General features: G+C 57.0%; 1 protein-coding gene across 4 annotated transcripts in view; it reads right to left on the bottom strand.

Annotated features, from left to right (window-relative positions):
- Window positions 1–16,711, bottom strand: part of RARA (retinoic acid receptor alpha) — a 43,749-nt gene that overhangs the window by 23,075 nt on the left and 3,963 nt on the right. The window contains exon 1 of one of the 4 annotated variants that reach the window (XM_049635995.1): window positions 12,030–12,890. The exons of 1 other annotated variant lie outside the window; for it this stretch is intronic. The gene's annotated coding sequence lies outside the window, so the exon portion shown is untranslated. Of the gene's footprint in view, window positions 1–990; window positions 3,522–11,237; window positions 11,999–12,029; window positions 12,891–16,711 lie in introns of those variants that run through there. 2 more of the 4 variants (XM_049635991.1, XM_049635996.1) reach the window with 2 other exon arrangements.

Here is a 16,711-nt window from a genome sequence, read left to right as displayed (position 1 = left end):
CCCCCCCCCCCACATACACACACACATGTGTGTATACAGATCCAAACCCTGTTTGAACAGCTGGGATCAGAAGGGCATGCACAGATAACACCATGGGGCAGAGAGAGGCAGAGATGAACCCAGAGATGCCATGACACAGACAGAAAGGCAGCAACAAGGGAAAAGAGAGAAAGGGGAAAAAGAGAAGCATCCGCAAGAGGATGCTTCCAATCAAATCCACCTGGGGTATAGGATATACTAAAATAAATACATGTACATGGATATATTTCTTTATATACAAATACATATACACATATATATGACATATGTATGGCATTGTATATATGTGAAGACAAAAGAAGACAAAAAGAAACAGCCATTTATTTGTTTTTTAATGTTTACTCATTTTTGTGACAGAGACAGACAGAGTGCCAGCGGGGGAGGGGAAAGAGAGAGAGGGACACACAATCCGAAGCAGGCTCCAGGCTCCGAGATGTTAGCACAGAGCCTGATGCGGGGCCCGAACTCATGAACCATGAGATTATGATCTGAACTGAAGTAGGATACTTCACTGAGCCACCCAGGCACCCCAAAGAAACAGCCTTTTAAAACCACAATGAGAGACACCTGGGTGGCTTGGTGGGTGGAGCATCAGACTTCAGCTCAGGTCAAGATCTCTCGGTTTGTGAGTTCAAGCCTCACGTCAAGCTCTGTGCTGGCAGCTCAGAACCTGGAGCCTGCTTCGGATTCTGCGTCTCCCTCTCTCTCTGCCTCTCCCCTGTTCATGTTCTGTCTCTCTCTCTCAACATAAATAAACATTTAAATAAGTAAATAAATAACCACAATGAGATATCACCTCAGATCCACCAAGATGACTATAATCAAAAAGAATAAATCTGGCAAGGATATGGAGAAACCGGAACGCTCATACACCTGCTGGAGGGAATGTAAAACAGTACAACCACTTTGGAAAACAATGTGGCAGTTCCTCAAAAAGTTAAACAGAGTTACCTTATGATCCAGCAAGTCCACTCCTAGGTATCTCTCCAAGAGATATGAAAACATAAGTTCACACAAAAACTTGTGCTCGGATGTTCAGACCAGTATTACTCACAATGGCCTAAAAGTAGAACCGACCCAAATGTCTATCAGCTGATGAATGGACAGAGTGTCCATCCACATTCAAACTTAATTCTGCCAGAAAAAGGAATGAAGTACTGATATATACTACTACTACATGAAAACAGTCATGCTAGTTCTAAAAGGCTACATATGATGATTCCATTTCTATGAAATGCCCAGAATAGACAAATCTATAAAAACAGAAAGCAGACTGCAGTCACCAGGGGCTGGGGGGTGGGTTTGAAGGAAATGGGAGGTGACTGCTGACAGTTAACGGGGTCTTTTTAGAGTGATGAAAATTTTCAAAAATTGATGGTGGGGACATTCACACAACTCTGTGAGTATACAAAAACCACTGTGTTATACACTTTAATGGGTGAATTTTACGGTATATGAATTACATCTCAATAAACCTGTTAAAAAGAAGAAAGGAGGGGCCCCTGACCGGTTCAGTCAGTAGAGCGTGTGACTCTCAATGTCAGGGTCATGAGTTTGAGCCCCGCATTGGGGGTAGGGTTTAATTAAAAATAAAAAATAAATATTACACAAAGAAGAAGGGAAGAGAAAAGGAAAGAGAGAAAGAGAAAAAAGGAAAAAGGAAAGAAACAAGGTCACAAAGACCCAAACTAAGGACTGCCTGCATTTCCAACCCCTGTTCCTCCCCCCACCTCCCCCACCAAGCCTAGGCCACACCAGGTTCTAAGCTCCAGGCTCCAGGCTCAGACCTAGAATCCAAGGGACATGCACATGGCCAGCGTTTGGCAGAGGACCATGCCTGGGATAGAGGAGTTCCTGCCAAGGCCACAGTGGACAAGGCCAGGACTTTTGGGCCCAGCTGGGCCAGGCTGAGGGAGGGGGAGAGGGGACAGGTACTTGCTAGGGAGGGAGCAGCTCCCCCAGGAGTGGAATCTGGACATTGTTAATGACCATGATTTTTACTGGTACTAATTATGACAACCATAAGGCCTCTCTCCTTACTCCTGAATGAAGTACCCCCTTCTCTCCCCAGGCCCCTGTTGATTCCCTCCCAGGCTGAGAAGGCTGACGTCAGAGGAACAGGGGCCCCACCCATTGGGCCAGCTGCCACCCCAGCCCCCCACGCCCCTGTGGGGCCCCACACAACGGGAACTCTTGAGCTGAAGGAGCCAGGCAAGGGAAGGAGGGGTTGGCCGAGCCTCATCAGCGTTGACAGTCAGACACACACACACACACACACACACACACACACTCTCTCTCTCCCTCTCTCTCTCTCTCTCTCTCTCTCTCTCTCTCTCTCTCTGTCCTGCAGAAACTCATGCATGCAGGTCTATGGAAAGCATCCGGGTGGGCAAGAGCATGCTTGCACGCCCCAGCCTGTGTGTGTGCGGGCACGCACGTGAAGAGAGGGAACCTGGAGATACCATCTCTCCACACCTGGGCTTCACCACACAATGAATATGGTTCAGGGCTTGTGTGCACGGCCCCAGGACACAGCCCCCCACAAACACACAACCACAGCCCCACAGTTTCCCAAACTGCACATTCCCTGGCCCTCACACAGCCAGGCTGGCCTTTGTACCTGCCTCCCTGGGGGCCCAGCACCCAACACACACTGAGGTGCACCCTCTGACAAATACTCAGGAGGGTTTACGTCCACACAGGGGCCGGCCTCCCTGAGGTGAGGCCCAGGAAGCTGAGGCCCAGAAAGCCATTCACTCTAGACCCCAGGCATTCTGACTCAGCTTTTGGGGCATAGGGGGTGGATTCAGTCGGTCCAGTCTGGACCTTCTGCATCCCACCCCTGCCCCCAGAGGAGAGATGACTATGCCCACCTTAATGCTTCAACTCTGCCTGTGAGGAGTTAGACATGGGACCAAACTTCAAAACCCCCTGCCCTCCAAAGCCACACCCCAGTGAGAGACTGGAAGGCCTCCCTCACCCCATGAGAGCCTCACTATCCCTAACCCTGCTCAGCCTGCAAACTCTGGTGCAGAGTTACTCAGCTCCCCAGGGAGGACCTCGAGCCATGGGAGGGGGTAAAGGTCATAGAAATGGGCCGAGGGCCAGGCTGGCCAGGGAACAGGGATGGGAGAGGGCAGGGATGATGGGGGCTGAGCCAAAGAGCACAGGCCCTGCCTCAGAAGCTCCCTCTGGAGCCATGAACCCTGGGGAGACACCTGGGCCCCAGCTACCTGGACCCAGGGGTAGAGAACTGAAACCACCAAAGAAAGGGAAAACAAACTACCTACCTCCAACCTCCACCCTCTGCCCACCAGCTCTACTACCCGTGGGCACCCTCCCTCAAGGCAGAGAAAACCACAGGCCCATCCCTCCAATAGGCTGAGCCTCGCCTGGGCACAGTCGGAGGGGGTGGGCGCTGGAGTGCCAGCCACCAGCCATGCACCCTGCCCACCGGAGCCTCCCTCACTCCCAAAAAGTGCCAGGGGAAACTCACACACCTAGAGGAAAAGGCAAGGGCTGGCTGAGCCATGAAGACAGTAGAAAGAACCAGAGGTTTGTAGGGTCAAATCTCAGCTCTGCCACTCTGGGTGACCTTCGGCAAGTCACTTAACCTCTCTAAGCGTCTGTTTACTCACTTGTGAGCTACCCCTCTCAACAACTGGCTGTGTGGTTTCAGACATATGAGTCTGGAAAGCACCTAGCACAGCACTGGGCACACAGGCGGTGCTGGGCAATGGGGCCCCTTTCCCCACACCTCTCACCACACCCCGTGCCTCCCTGGGCCATGTGTCTGCTCTCCCTTCCCTCTTCCCAACCAGGGCTAGTGTCTGTGGACAGGCCCCAGAGAGACAATTACCCATTTTCCAGGGTCTGCTTCCCCCCAGACTGAGAAGAGGGATGTGGGTGAGGGATATTCGGGTGTGGGTGGATGCCCAACCACAGCGCTTTCCCAAATTCCCTTCTTTCATTTCACAAACCAAAAAAGAGAAACCTTTTGGATTTGGGGAGGGGAGGAAGGGAAGAGAAATAGACTATTTCCTTTCCTATCCCCAGAGAAGAGGAGCCGGGGGTCCCCAAACCCAGCTGATCCAGCCTCCCTTCCTCATTGACTCCCTCCTCTCAGCTCCCAGGCTCCCCTGCAACAATGGCTCCCAAGGAACAGAAGGCAGGCAGTCCCAGAGAGGCTGAGAGATAGGGACAGAGACCGGGCAGCTTAAAAGAAGGGGAGATGGGGGTTTTCCTCAGCATTCTAGACAGTCAATGAATCATAGGCAAATGACACCCAAAGCTCAGCTCAACTTGACGGGGTACCCAGGGGAACACACAGGACATGAACCCTGGTGGAAACAAAGACCTGGACCCTCTGTACCCCCTAATCAGATAAGGAGCTGGCAGGGCAGGGCAGGGCAGGACAGGGCGGGACAGGGCAGATTCTAAACCAGAACAGTGGGCTGGAACTATTTATAAACTTTCCAGGAACACACACACACACACACACACACACACACACACACACACACACAAAGCCACAACTTCTCCCCTCCTCCTAGCTCTTCAGATCTTCAGGCAGGGTCTGGGGAGCAGTGATGATCACTACTCCCTCTTTCCCTTTTCCAAAGGTTCCTCTGGCCAAGGCTTTCACCCCTCTCCTCCCCTACAAGTCCACAGTCTGGCCACTCTGGTCCTCTGTTTACCTTTTGTTCACCAGAGTCCCAGCTGCAGGGAGCCAGCAAGGCCAGCCCCACTTTGAAAGAGATCACCACCCCAGGAGGGCCTGGACTATGTCGGGACAGGTACAGGGCACCTCTTCTCTACCAGACCCTTGCAATCCCAGGCCTGCCTCACTAGAGCTAGGACTTGTTTGAAAACCTGCCCCAAACATGTGCAGGCCCTTAGCACATCCTCAGAGGGGATTAGGGGAGGGATGAAGTCCAGCATCTTCCTCTGGATGCTGCCACTGCCCAACTGCCTCAAGATGCAGCACTCAGTCCCAGAAGAGTGGGTCTGATGTCCCCTCAACCTGTGCCCCCACCTGGCCCTAGGTTCTGTCCCAGCTACGCAGGGCCACCTGACCTCCAGCAGTGACTGATTACCAAGCAGAAAGGGCAACTGGGTAAGTCCAAACCTAGGACAGGCCAGGTTCTGGGAGGAGGAAATGGTGGTCTCTGTGGGCATGACAGTGCCTCCAACTCCTGCATCCCCAAAGACTGCACCCCAGAGCCCCCTAGGAGACATGCTTGGGACCTCCAAAGCTCAAGGTGGCTGAGCTCCCCCTCCCCTGGAACCCACTGGGTCTTCTTTCAAAGCAGAGAGTAGGTGAAAGGGCAGGGGGCAGCCCAGGCTTCAAGGAGGGAGCAACCTACAGGGAAGGAAGAAAACAGGAAGAGGAAGAGATGAGCCTGCCGAAGCCACAGCCAGACCACAGGAGTGTGTGGACCAAACAAAGGCCCCTCTGTCCGGGCAGGGGACCAAGGGGGCACAGACAAAGGGGACCCCCCCCCCAGCTTGGAAACCACCGTCCTTATACCCAGCCTGGCACGGGGCTTTCCCCACCTTCACCTTGGCAGCTGCCCCCTCACCACTTGTCTCCCCACTATACCACGCAGGAAACACTGTTCTCACAATGGGAGCACACACAGCAAGGTTGTGTTTGTGTGTGTGTGTGTGTGTGTGTGTGTGTGTGTGTGTGTAAGGCTACAGCAATCCCCGCCCTCCGCTATCCCCTCAGCTCTGCCCTAAACCTGAGACTGCCAGATTCTGAATCCTAGGGCAGAAAGTCAGCAGGACATGGTCCTACCAATCCCCTCCCAGCACCCCTCCCTGGGGACCTCGACTGCAGGGAAGCCGGGAACGCCAATCCCCTGCCTCAGGATATCCTCTTGGCTCTGACCCCAGACCAGGCCTGAGTCAGACTGTACCCCGCCCCATACCCCTCCATCCACTGACCCCCCAGGAACTTCCTACTCTACACTTGCCTACCAGTTGGGGGTTAGAACTAGGGGGAATCTCCTCTTCTCCATCCCTGGCTGAAGAGGGAAACCCACAAGGGGGTGGGAAGAATGGGTCACAAAGTCGTATGGCCTGCCCCTTAAAGCACAGGGCCTTCAGGCTCAGAGAAAGGCTGGTACAGGCTGTGTGCAAGGGTGAGGCAGACCCCCACCTCCCCACCCCCAAACACACACACAACCTGCCCACAGCCTCCTCCCACTCCAGCTTATACCCCAAGACATCCCAGAAGCTCCCTGGGGAAGGCAATTTCCATGAGAACACAAGATGGGAGAAGGTTCCAAAGGTAAAAGGAGATAGGGAGCAGAGGTCCCACGAACCTCTGTGATGTATCTTTGAGGCAGCACAACCTAGCCTGGAGGGGACAGGACCACACAATCAGTCAGACTCACACAGTCAGCCAGTCAAGCACAGCCAGGCACAGTCACAGTCTCCCCAACACTGGGTCTGAGTAGGTAGGTGGCTGTGACTCCTTCCCACAGACAGAAGTCTGTGGGGGGGGGGGGGCTGCCTAGAGGATCTGGAGCATCAGAGACCACACACACTCAGCCTGAAATAGCCCCCAAGGCAGGCCCCCCAAGTCCCTTCCCAACTGTGGCCCTGGGGGGAGGGGCAGCTCCCTCCCCACAAGAACCGGGGTAGTGCCCACGGCGGCTATCTCCATGGCAACCAACAACAAACATCCCTGGAACCACAGTGGGACAGGAAGTGACAGCCACGTGACAGGAAGACTTTTTTTTCCAGTGTTGGGGGGTGATAAAGATTGTTACTAGCCCCTAGAGAATCAGCTGTCCCTTAAGGTTCCCCCACTTGGAGCTGGAGGGAAGGGGGCCAGCTGGGAGGGTGGCCACCCCCTATCGCAGTGTGTGAGGTTGGTCGCAGGGCTGATGGGCCCTCCCTCCTGGCCTGCCACTCACGGTTCTCCCCCTTCCTCCCCCTCCCCTCCACTTCCTGCCGTGACTAGAGATCAGAGAACTCCCCACCGCAGCTTCCCCTTCTCAAGTCTCGATTCCTGGGCTGGAGGTTTCACCGTGGGCCGAGGGGCAGAAGGAAGGAGGGCTGGGGATCTGCGGTAGGACCCAGGGGACAGAGGCTCTGGGGGAGGAGCCGGGAGGGAGCCACTCCTAGGTAGGTGTGTACACACAGGCACACAGAGAGTGGGTCACGGTGACACACGGCGGCGGCCGGCAGGGCGCAGTGACACACGGAGACTGCCTGACCTCAGGCAGCTCTGGGGGGAGGGGAGCAGAGCCATTGGATACAGCCCGCACACCCCACTCCAGCCTGTCCTGAGCCTCTGGGTTCATCTCAGGCAGCTACTGGCCGCCAGACAGGCGAGATCCCAACTGTACCCAGCCCCCACCGCCTCTCCCCAGCCTTTTGTGCTCAGGAATCCCCCTCCCTGCTCCAAGGTGCCCGCCCAGACGAGGGCACCTTGGTGGAAGGTGGGGGGAAAGGAACCTCCCTCCACCCCCCTCCCCTTCTCTGCAGATGTCCCAGACTATATTTAGCCCAAACCGGGCGGCCAGCCAGACCCAGACTCCCCACTGGTCGGGAGCTGAGCTCCCAGTTTTTATGCAATTAAAACATTAACAGAGAACCACCCCCATCCACAACCCCCATGCCCCCCAGCCCTCCCTGAGCAACAGAGCTCAGTTAACTTAAACAAGGGCAGCTCAGCTCTGCAGCCTGTGAAGGGGATGGGGGGGTCACTGGGCAAACAGCAATAAACCCATTCCTTTGCCCATCTCCCAGGCCCTGCCCCCACAGGCAGGATCGGGACATCATCCTTGAGATCAGGTTGACACTTGCAGAGGGGGTGTGGGGGGGTAGGCTTTCCTTATTCCGGCCGGAAGGCAAAGGCACATCCAGTGGGGGGGGGGGGGTTGCCTGGTTGCAGAAATTCCACCTGTCATTTTGTAGCCCCCTTCCATGGCCGGCTCCAGTTACAGCGCTGGGGGTTGGCAACAGGTGCTGGCCAGGCTGGCAGCAGTCTAATCCCCCATCCGCTCCCGGGGCTGACAGTGGTGCCTAGAGGTCCCGGCAGGGGCCAAGCAGGCAGGATGCTGGGTAGAAGGAGGCATCACTGCCAGGCAGGTAGGGGGCAGCCCAAGGCCCTTCTGTAAACGTGGCTCCCTAGACTCTGTGATGTGTGTTGGAGGGTCTAGAGAAGGCAAGGAAACCTTAGTTCCATAGCACCTATTTCATTTCCCCATGATGCCAGGCAGGCGGGCTACAGTGTGGGAGGTCTGTCTGCCTGCCTCTTCCTCCTCCTCCTCTCCAAATTCCAGGAACAGGCAAGGGAGGCTCCAGTTGCTGCGGAGAGAGAGGGAGAGCAAGCAGGCGGTCCCAACTGGTTGGGGGGGGGGGGGGGGGGCGGGGACTGGAGCGGGAGGCAAGATCCAGACAAGCAAGAGACACCCACACCCAAGCCAGACGGGGGACAGACACACCGACGCTGACACATTCTCACACTCTGGGCCTGGTCCCTGCACACCACCCACCCTGCAGGGACACCCAGACACTCTCAGCCAATCCTGCCAATCCCCAGAACACTCCCTGGACACACACGGAGATCCAGGCCCTCGCCCCCACCCTCCATCCCCTACAAACCGTGTGGGCTCTAGACAGCAGCCAGAGGGTGGAGAGGGGAATGGAGGGAAGAAAGACAGCAGGCATCAGAGAGGATGTGCGGCCAAAGCCCTGGGAGCTGAGGTATCAGTTGCCACACGCCTTTCCCAAAACCCAGTAAGTCAAGACAACCCTGGTCATCTTGCCAGGGACCCTGCCAGCTTCCCACACTCCCAAAACCACTGCCACCAGAAAGGGGCGTGGGGCACTGGGCAAGTGGAGATTACCATGTTCATTCGTCACAGGGATAGGATTACCTTCCCTAGATGCCCATCACCATAGATCCCAGACACTACTCCTAAACAGACCTCCAGAAAGGCTCAAACACACCCATCCCTCAGCTCAGCCCAGGTCAGGCCCTGCCCTGCCCAGCCTATGCTGCCCAAAGCGCAGGGAACCAGGCACTGAGGTTTATATTTTGGAGCAGGCCGCACCCTCACGTCACACAGTTCTGAGGACTACCCCACTAAAGAACCTAGAAGTCTGAGCAAGAAGTGGGTTGGGGGGAAAGGTCCTAGAGGGCAGAGCCAGCTTCTAAGACCAAAGGATTTAGGAAGGAGGAGCCAATTAACCGAGGTCTGGGTCAATGCCCCCAAAACAGACTTGAAGTGCCACTCAGACAATGTCCTCTACCCCACACTAGACAGAGTGGCAGGAACCGCGTCATGGCACATGTGGGTGACTGTGCCCAGCGGGGGAGGCACAGGGGTGATCAGGATGGGGCTGCCCACAGCTAGCTTCCTGCCAGGCTGCCACATGGCTGGGAGTAGGAGGTGGACCAGAGAAGTGTCCCAGAATGGTAGCAGGGGCATTTAGGGTCAAATTAAGGATGAAGATTGAGAGGTGATAGGAGGAGGTGGCCAGGATTAAGCCATTCCAAACCCAGGGTCTTTTCAGAACTGCTACCTCATCTGCACTGCCCTCACCAGTCTGGTGGGGAAACTCCTGCATGGACCATTTCATGCACATTCACTCACACCCTCAAAGTCCAAATCTAAGATCCTCAGCTCCCAAGGGCCTACTCCAGTCTGACCCTAGTGACTACTCGGTCTCAGGACCAACATAGCCCAGACTCCCAGACAGAACTGATGTCCCAGCCCCTCCCAGTACACTAACACCCTTCATAGTCAGAAACCCCCAGACCCCCCCTTTCCTCCAGCTCCAAATACTCTTTCTCTTGTTCTTCCCCCAGACTCATCTCCACCCCCAACAGGGGGAAGCCCCAAGGTGTCAAGCCACCCCCGCTCCGATCTGGGTCTTCCCCAACCCAGCCTCCCCATCAAGCACAAGGCCCTGAAGAAGTGCTTGGCGCTCAAGCCCACTTTGTAGCAAGACCTGGTGCCTTTACTGAACCACTTCCCTAGAACAACCCTGCCCTATGACCACTGCAGCCAGGGAAAGGGACAAGAGACATCCCTGAATCTCCCACCCAGGAAACTGGAGGAGGGATGGTGGTCAGGAGCAAAAGTGAGGGGGAGTTAGCAGAAGGGGGTGGGGAAGTGGGGGAGTGTTCTCAGGAATAGTCCCTCTAAGAACATATACACACACACATGTGCACACAGCCCACAGGCAGAAAGCAATCTGGTAGAAGGAGCTGGCACCAGCTGAATGCTGAGGGTACCCCATGCCAGCACATGGGCATCCTATCCAAGACAGGATGGACAGAGGCAGAGAAATATCTTCAAGGCTGTGGGGCTTTTCTTGTCTGATTTCCATAGGAGTTGGTCCCCATCCCCAGCCTAGCACACTGGTGGCCTGCCGCCCTTCCCACTGAGCAACTTGACAATAGGGCAGTGCCCAGAGAGGAGAAGGGGCATAGCCAAGCTGATTTTCCAGCACCCCCCCCCCTCCACATCCACATCTGGCTAGCAGCTTCTCCTCCTCGTGGGTGGCACCAGGTCCCAGACACCCTCTGCAGAGCAAAGACAACCAGTCCATTCCGTCCTCCCCTCACCCCAAAAAGCTTCCATAACCCCATGGTAGCACTAGATCCAGAGACCTCCCTCCTGGTACTGCACTGACTCCCTTACCCAATTCGATCGGCTCCCCTCACTCCACGGGGGACACCAGCTGAGCGGGCCCCGCCCCCCAGCCGCCTGCTCCGGTGGGGGTGGGCCTCCGGGCTGATTCTCCCCAAACCACAGGGCAGCTCAGATAACAGGAGGAAAAGGAGGGGGCTAGTCCGTTGGGCATCCGATCTCTCCCCAAACAGGTTTGAAAGTCTTTTTGTTTTGTTTGTTTTTGAAGAGGAAAGCAAGAGGGAGTAGGAGTTCCCAGCGGCGGTTCTGCCACAGCTCGGGCGCCGGGGACACGCGCGGCAGACCGCCCCAGATGCCTCACGGCTGCGCGCGAACACTCGGGCGCAGACAGACGCACAGATTGGACTCCCCCACCCTGGGCACGGCGGCGGCGGGGTAGGAAGCCCAGGAAACCCCGGGTTCCCGTCCGAACCCGCCCAGCACCAGGTCCCCGCCTGCAGCTCCTATCAGAGACAGGCCAAGGGGCCCCGGTGCCCGCGGGAGCTGGGGGCTCTCCAAAATCCCCGGGGCAGAGGTTACCTCGCAGCGGGAGGAAGCAATCCGTCCAGAGCGCCCGCGGGCTCGGCGTCTGCCCTGACCCTGCGCCTCGGTGCTGTTAAGCGTCAGGGGTACGGGATCCCAGGAGAGGAGCAGTCTGGGGGGCCGCGGCTCAGGGGCGCGGGGCGAAGGCAGCGGCCATGGCGAGTCACGTGCGGAGGCTGAAACTTTACCCGGAGCCCCAGACTAGGGGGGCGGAGGGTACGGAGCAGGAGGGGCGGCCCTCTCCCCCACCCAGACCCGCCTCTGCCCGCCCACCGACCTATCACCAGCCAGGGGCGGGCCTGTGGGATCACGCCCCCCGCCCCTCCTTAACAGACCCGGAGAAGGGCGAGTCTTAAAGGAGACGCGCCTAGCTAAAGGCTGGACCGTGGGAATCTGGGAGAATTCCCTCCCTCTGCCCCAAAAGGAGAGATTCTGAGAGGGCAGGAGGAGTTCTGCGGAAAGAATGGAAAGAGGACTCTGTCGAGAAAGGACAGCAGTGTGTGGTATCACACTCCCTTGCCCCCAATCACACATACCCACACTCGCAGAGGCACAGATCACACACACGCCCAACACCTAAACCGGGGAAGAGAGCATAATATAGAAGTGAATATAGTGACTCTGGCCCTAGATATTAAGCCCCTAACTCCTATAGTTATAATCCTTCTCTGGGGATCAATTGGAACTCAGAGCTGTGCGACCTTGAATAAGTCGCTTCCTTTCTCTGAATCTTAATTTTCTCATCTGAAAAAAAAAAAAAAAAAAAAGGAAGTGCAAGAGTAGGTATACCTCCCTCGAGTAATGACTCCTCTCCTCTTCCCCCAAACAGCTCTCCAGTTCGAGCAGGTCTGAGGAACTAGAGCCCAACCTAACCCCTCAGCATCTCCTTGCCAAGTACCCTTCCCCCAGAAGGGCAGTGGCCTTTGGATCTTCCAAGAACCAACCAGGGGGCGCCCAGGAGCACCCCTCAGTGCTAGAGGACTCTCAGACTCCAGCTTCTCTCTCCTGGCCCAGTCTGAAGGGGCCAGAAGAGCTCTCGTTCTTGCTCTAGCGGGGCAAGATCTGAATCACTCTCCATCTGCAGAGACCCCAGTTCCCAGCACAGCCACAGGCCCCCTTCGAGCCTGCTGCTCCGTTTGGAAGGATCGCATCCCCACCTGTAGCAGCCTACTGGGGGGAAGCAAAATCATTAAGGAACAACACCACCCCCCTCCCCGGTCAGAGAAGTGGCCACAAGTGCCCCCACAGGACTTCCCAGTGGAAGGGGAAGTGTCACACTCCCAGGCCTCCACCCCAGTGAGGAAGACTCTCAGCCTGACCCAGCTGGCAAAGCTCTCAAAGACACCGGCCCGACGGCCCCCGCTTTACAGACGAGGAACAGGAGGTCGGGAATGGACACAGGGTTCTGTCCACCATCACACCGGCTGCACAGCTGGGTGGAGAATCGGAGTATCTGATTGTTCCCTCCAGCTTTAGCCCCCCAGCCTTGGTAAAGTAGGACAAGCCTGATCGGTGGGATGATCTGCTCTGAGGTCCGGCACAGGGACAGGGCGCTGGGGCAGCGCTTCCCCAGGCCCCTTCCCGCCCTCCAGGCCCGGCTGTCTCTCGCTCTCGCGCTCTCGTCTGGATTTCCTTCCACCGGTGCGAAACGCCCGCCCAGCCCCTCCCGTCCTGTCCCGTCCAGATCCATCCGCAAACATGCGCTCAGCGGGCAGGAATGCGCCAATGGCTCCCAGATGTGGACGCCGACGCTTAACCCCTTCCCCCCCAACCCCCCCACCCCCACCCCCCAACCGCCCAGGCCTTCCAGCCTGAGCCTAACCAGCAGCAGGGGGCGTCGCCCCGGGTGAGACCAGCTTGGGAGGGGGCTCAGCGCCAGCCACCCCTAGCCCACACAGGCTCTTCCTGCCCTAGATTTTGCCAGTATCCCTTCTAGCTAAAGCTATGGACACAAAAATGCAAGTGTGCATAAACACGGGTACACTGCCTCCCACGAAGAAAGGCCTTCACATATACGTGCCAGCACACAGGGTCAGGTACACTCGTGCACACTGAGATTCAGATGTGTAAACGCACATGCAGGACCCCCCCCCATATGTGCACACCCACATGCATATTCAGAGCACACATGTATCCACATCCTTGAGTCAAACAGAACATGCACATATAAGACAGGCATTTGTGCATGCACAAGGTCATGAGGCAGTGTGGGGCACACTCCTGAACAGACACGGCAGTAGGCCCATGTGCAGATGGAGGAAGAAATTCATGCACCCACACACCCACTCCCCACAGGGGGCCAGACACTCATGCACAGAAGACTGGCCCCAGATGTACAAGCACACAGCCCACAGGCCTTTGGGGCACTTTCCCCCTGTCCAGGGCACCCAGTACTGCCTGTCCAGGCTCCAGCCCTACCCAGGCTTGACTCCAGGAAACAGGAGAGGTCCCCAGGTGGGAGGCCAGGAGTCTTCAAGCTGCAGCAGCTGAACTCCAGCTGTGCCGGACCCCCAGCAGGGTCCCCACCCCCACCCTGCAGGGACCCTACACAGGAGGGGAGAAAAGTGCAGGAGGCAGCAGGAGACTATCAGACTGAGAAAAGCCACAGGCCAGGGGGCTCCTCACTCTTTAGGAAAGACACTCCTTCTTGGGGCCTGCCCTTCCCCTCCTGTATACAGAAGGCAATGGGCTGGGGAAGAAGTCTGAGCCACTGTTTTCCCAAGACAGGGATCTCTCTCCAAAGGGAAACCCTAGAGAGCCCGCAGCACTCAAAGGAGATACAAAATAGCCCTGAGACACCCGCCCCCCAGGAGGGCCCACAATTCCAGCAAAACAAGGCCTCCCTCTCACAGCCGGTGGGGAGCTCCTATTCAAGAACAGCACCACCCTGGTAGTGAGTGAGAAGAGACTACCTGGATGCAGGCCGTGTGGGAAATGTCTGCTGGAACCAGCCCAGCCCCTGACTCCTCTTCCCCTCCCTGGCTGCCCTCCGCCCCCCTCATCCCTGGGGGAGCTCCTCCCACAAGCACGCTCACTTCTCCACTCCCTCTGATTCGAACTGAAGGGTAATCTGGGGCACGGCTCCTGTTTCCATTGTGCAGATGAGGAGACTGAGGTACGAAAAGGAAATTGTCTTGCTCAAGGTCATACAGCTTGCCAGCGGCAGAGCTAAGATTCTGACCCACAGGCCCCTTCTCAACCGCCCCCCCTTCACTCCGAATCAAACATTTCCACTCAGTACCATGCTGCTTCCTTCTTTACCCCCTCAATAGAGCACATGGGACAAACACCAGAGCTGCAGGGTGGTGGATAGGGCCAGGACATGCCAGAGAGAGATCAGAGAAGACACCGGAGGCTACACACATGGTCCCCCAACCCCACCCCAAGCATGGTGCCCACCTGCCCAGCAGGCACAGCCTGGTGACTCAGCTGCATCCGGGGGAGATGCCAGGGCAGTGACTCACCTACCGAGAAGAGCTGAGCCTGGCACCTTGCCAGCCCCAGGACAGAAGTGACTTAGTCACCAAGACTGTGATGCCCAGCAGGCACAGCCCAGGGATTGGGGACAGGGGCAGGCTGTGTCCTCCATGGTTACATGCGCCCCCTGGCGAAGAGCAGGCATCCTAGGGCTAGCCACAGCTGTACCCGCCCCTGTCCCCTCATCACTGCCCACCCCCAGCTTGCCAGGCCCTGTTCTAGTGCAGACAAGTTCTGTGAGACCCCTAGGCTGCCCTGCCCCGCTGCGGCCTGCCCCCTGCCATCATTCACCACCCACTCTCCCACCAGCCCCACCTCCTCCTGCCACCCAAGTCGTACCCAGGCTGTGCGGCTCCTTTAACATGTCCTGGCAGCACCTCCTGCCCCCACAGCCCCTCTCCACCCCCAACACACACACACATGCAGTCACACACACTTCTGCCAGCCCTGCTTCTGCCAGCAGCTGCTGAAGCTGTTGAACAGGAGGGGAATCAGGAGGGTGGGGTGTAGGGATTGGATTACCAGAGGCTGATGGGGTGGGCTGTCACCCAATCCCTCCCCAGCTAGTCCTCCCGCCCCCCCCCCCCAGTCTCCCTTACCCACCTGCTTCCCCCCACCTCTGGCTGGCAGCCTACTGCTCTCTAAGGCCCTCCACCCCCACTCCACCCAAGCTAGAAAATAAATGGTCAAGGGTATTTGTCATGCTAAGGCCAGCCCAGTATATGAGAGAAAGAGAGAGAATGAGAGGGACAGAGGCAGCGATGGACAGAAAGAGTAATTCCTGCGCTCAGCGCTCTAGCTACAGCCACTAGGTGTGTATATCACTGTGTATGTGGAGCCGGAAGGGGACTGGGTAACTCTCCAAGTCCCAGGAGGATTGGGGGGGGGGGGTGGCCCAAGGGGAATGGACTGGCTGAACAACCTCAATCCATTTGCACTACTGATTTCTCACACACTGCAGCAGGCCTGAAGGCGGGCAGGAGTGGGGGGGGGGCAGGATAAATCAGCCCCCAGAGACATAGAGACTGAATGGAGAGGGGGGAGGGGTGCCTGCACCACAATTTGTGGCCCACTGTGCCAGGCTTGGTGGGGAGGGGGTAGGCAACAGAGGAATAGGAGACAGAGTGGCAGGAGGCAGAGTGGGGGAGGAAATGTTGGATTCAAGCCCACCTGGAACACCTCCTTCCAGCTGGATCTGAGGCTGATTGAAAGAAAGAAGGTGGGGGACAGAAGCACCACGTTTGCCTCCATAGGCAGGGCCCTGAACAACTCCAGGGGGCACCATTCACAGTCTTTGTGCAACATGGTGGCCCTGGGGGTGAGACTGAGACCGGAGACTGAGTCCTGAGGGACCGCAACTCTCTCCTGAACTTTCTCCTCCCAAAGCTCAACCAGGTGCTCTGCCCCCAGGCCTTGGAGGAGGGCTCACTTCTGACTTGTGGCTGGAAGCCTCTGGTAATCTACCCACTCTTCTGCCTGTGCCCCTCCTTTCTTGGGGGCACTGGCAAACAACCAGGATGACCTCCGTGGGGCCGGAGGGCTCAGGAGAGCCTGCAAAACTCCCGTCCTTGGTCTGTCCTTACCTCATCTCAGGACTGCGGGCAAATCCGGGCCTTCTCTGGGTCTCTAAGGTGGAGTGAGACTGGATGCCCCTTCCCTGAGGTGTCTCTAAGCCCAGACTCACCAGCCTGTGAGCCTGTTGGCAGATGCCCAGCACCTCGATTCACACCAGTGGCCACAGGCCACCTAAACAAACCCCAACCCTGACCTCCTTCCAGCCTGGACACAGGCTCTCTCCACATAGTGGAGACTTCTAAACAAACCAAGCTGGGGTTTACGGGAGACGGGAGACGGGAGACGGTGCATAAACAAGCAGAGAAGGAAACAACCAGGTCCTCCTTGCTGCAGCAGGGGAGGGAGACACAACCAGGTGTGGTGAGGGACCCTGAAGAGAGAAGATCAGTGCAAGGGGTCCCGGTGTAGCCAGACGACTG

The sequence above is a fragment of the Panthera uncia genome, chromosome E1 (genome assembly GCF_023721935.1).
Source record: "Panthera uncia isolate 11264 chromosome E1, Puncia_PCG_1.0, whole genome shotgun sequence".
NCBI classification, from domain to species: Eukaryota; Metazoa; Chordata; class Mammalia; order Carnivora; family Felidae; genus Panthera; species Panthera uncia.
The sequence above is the reverse complement of the archived record's forward strand: the minus strand, read 5'-3'. Positions and strand labels throughout refer to the sequence as shown.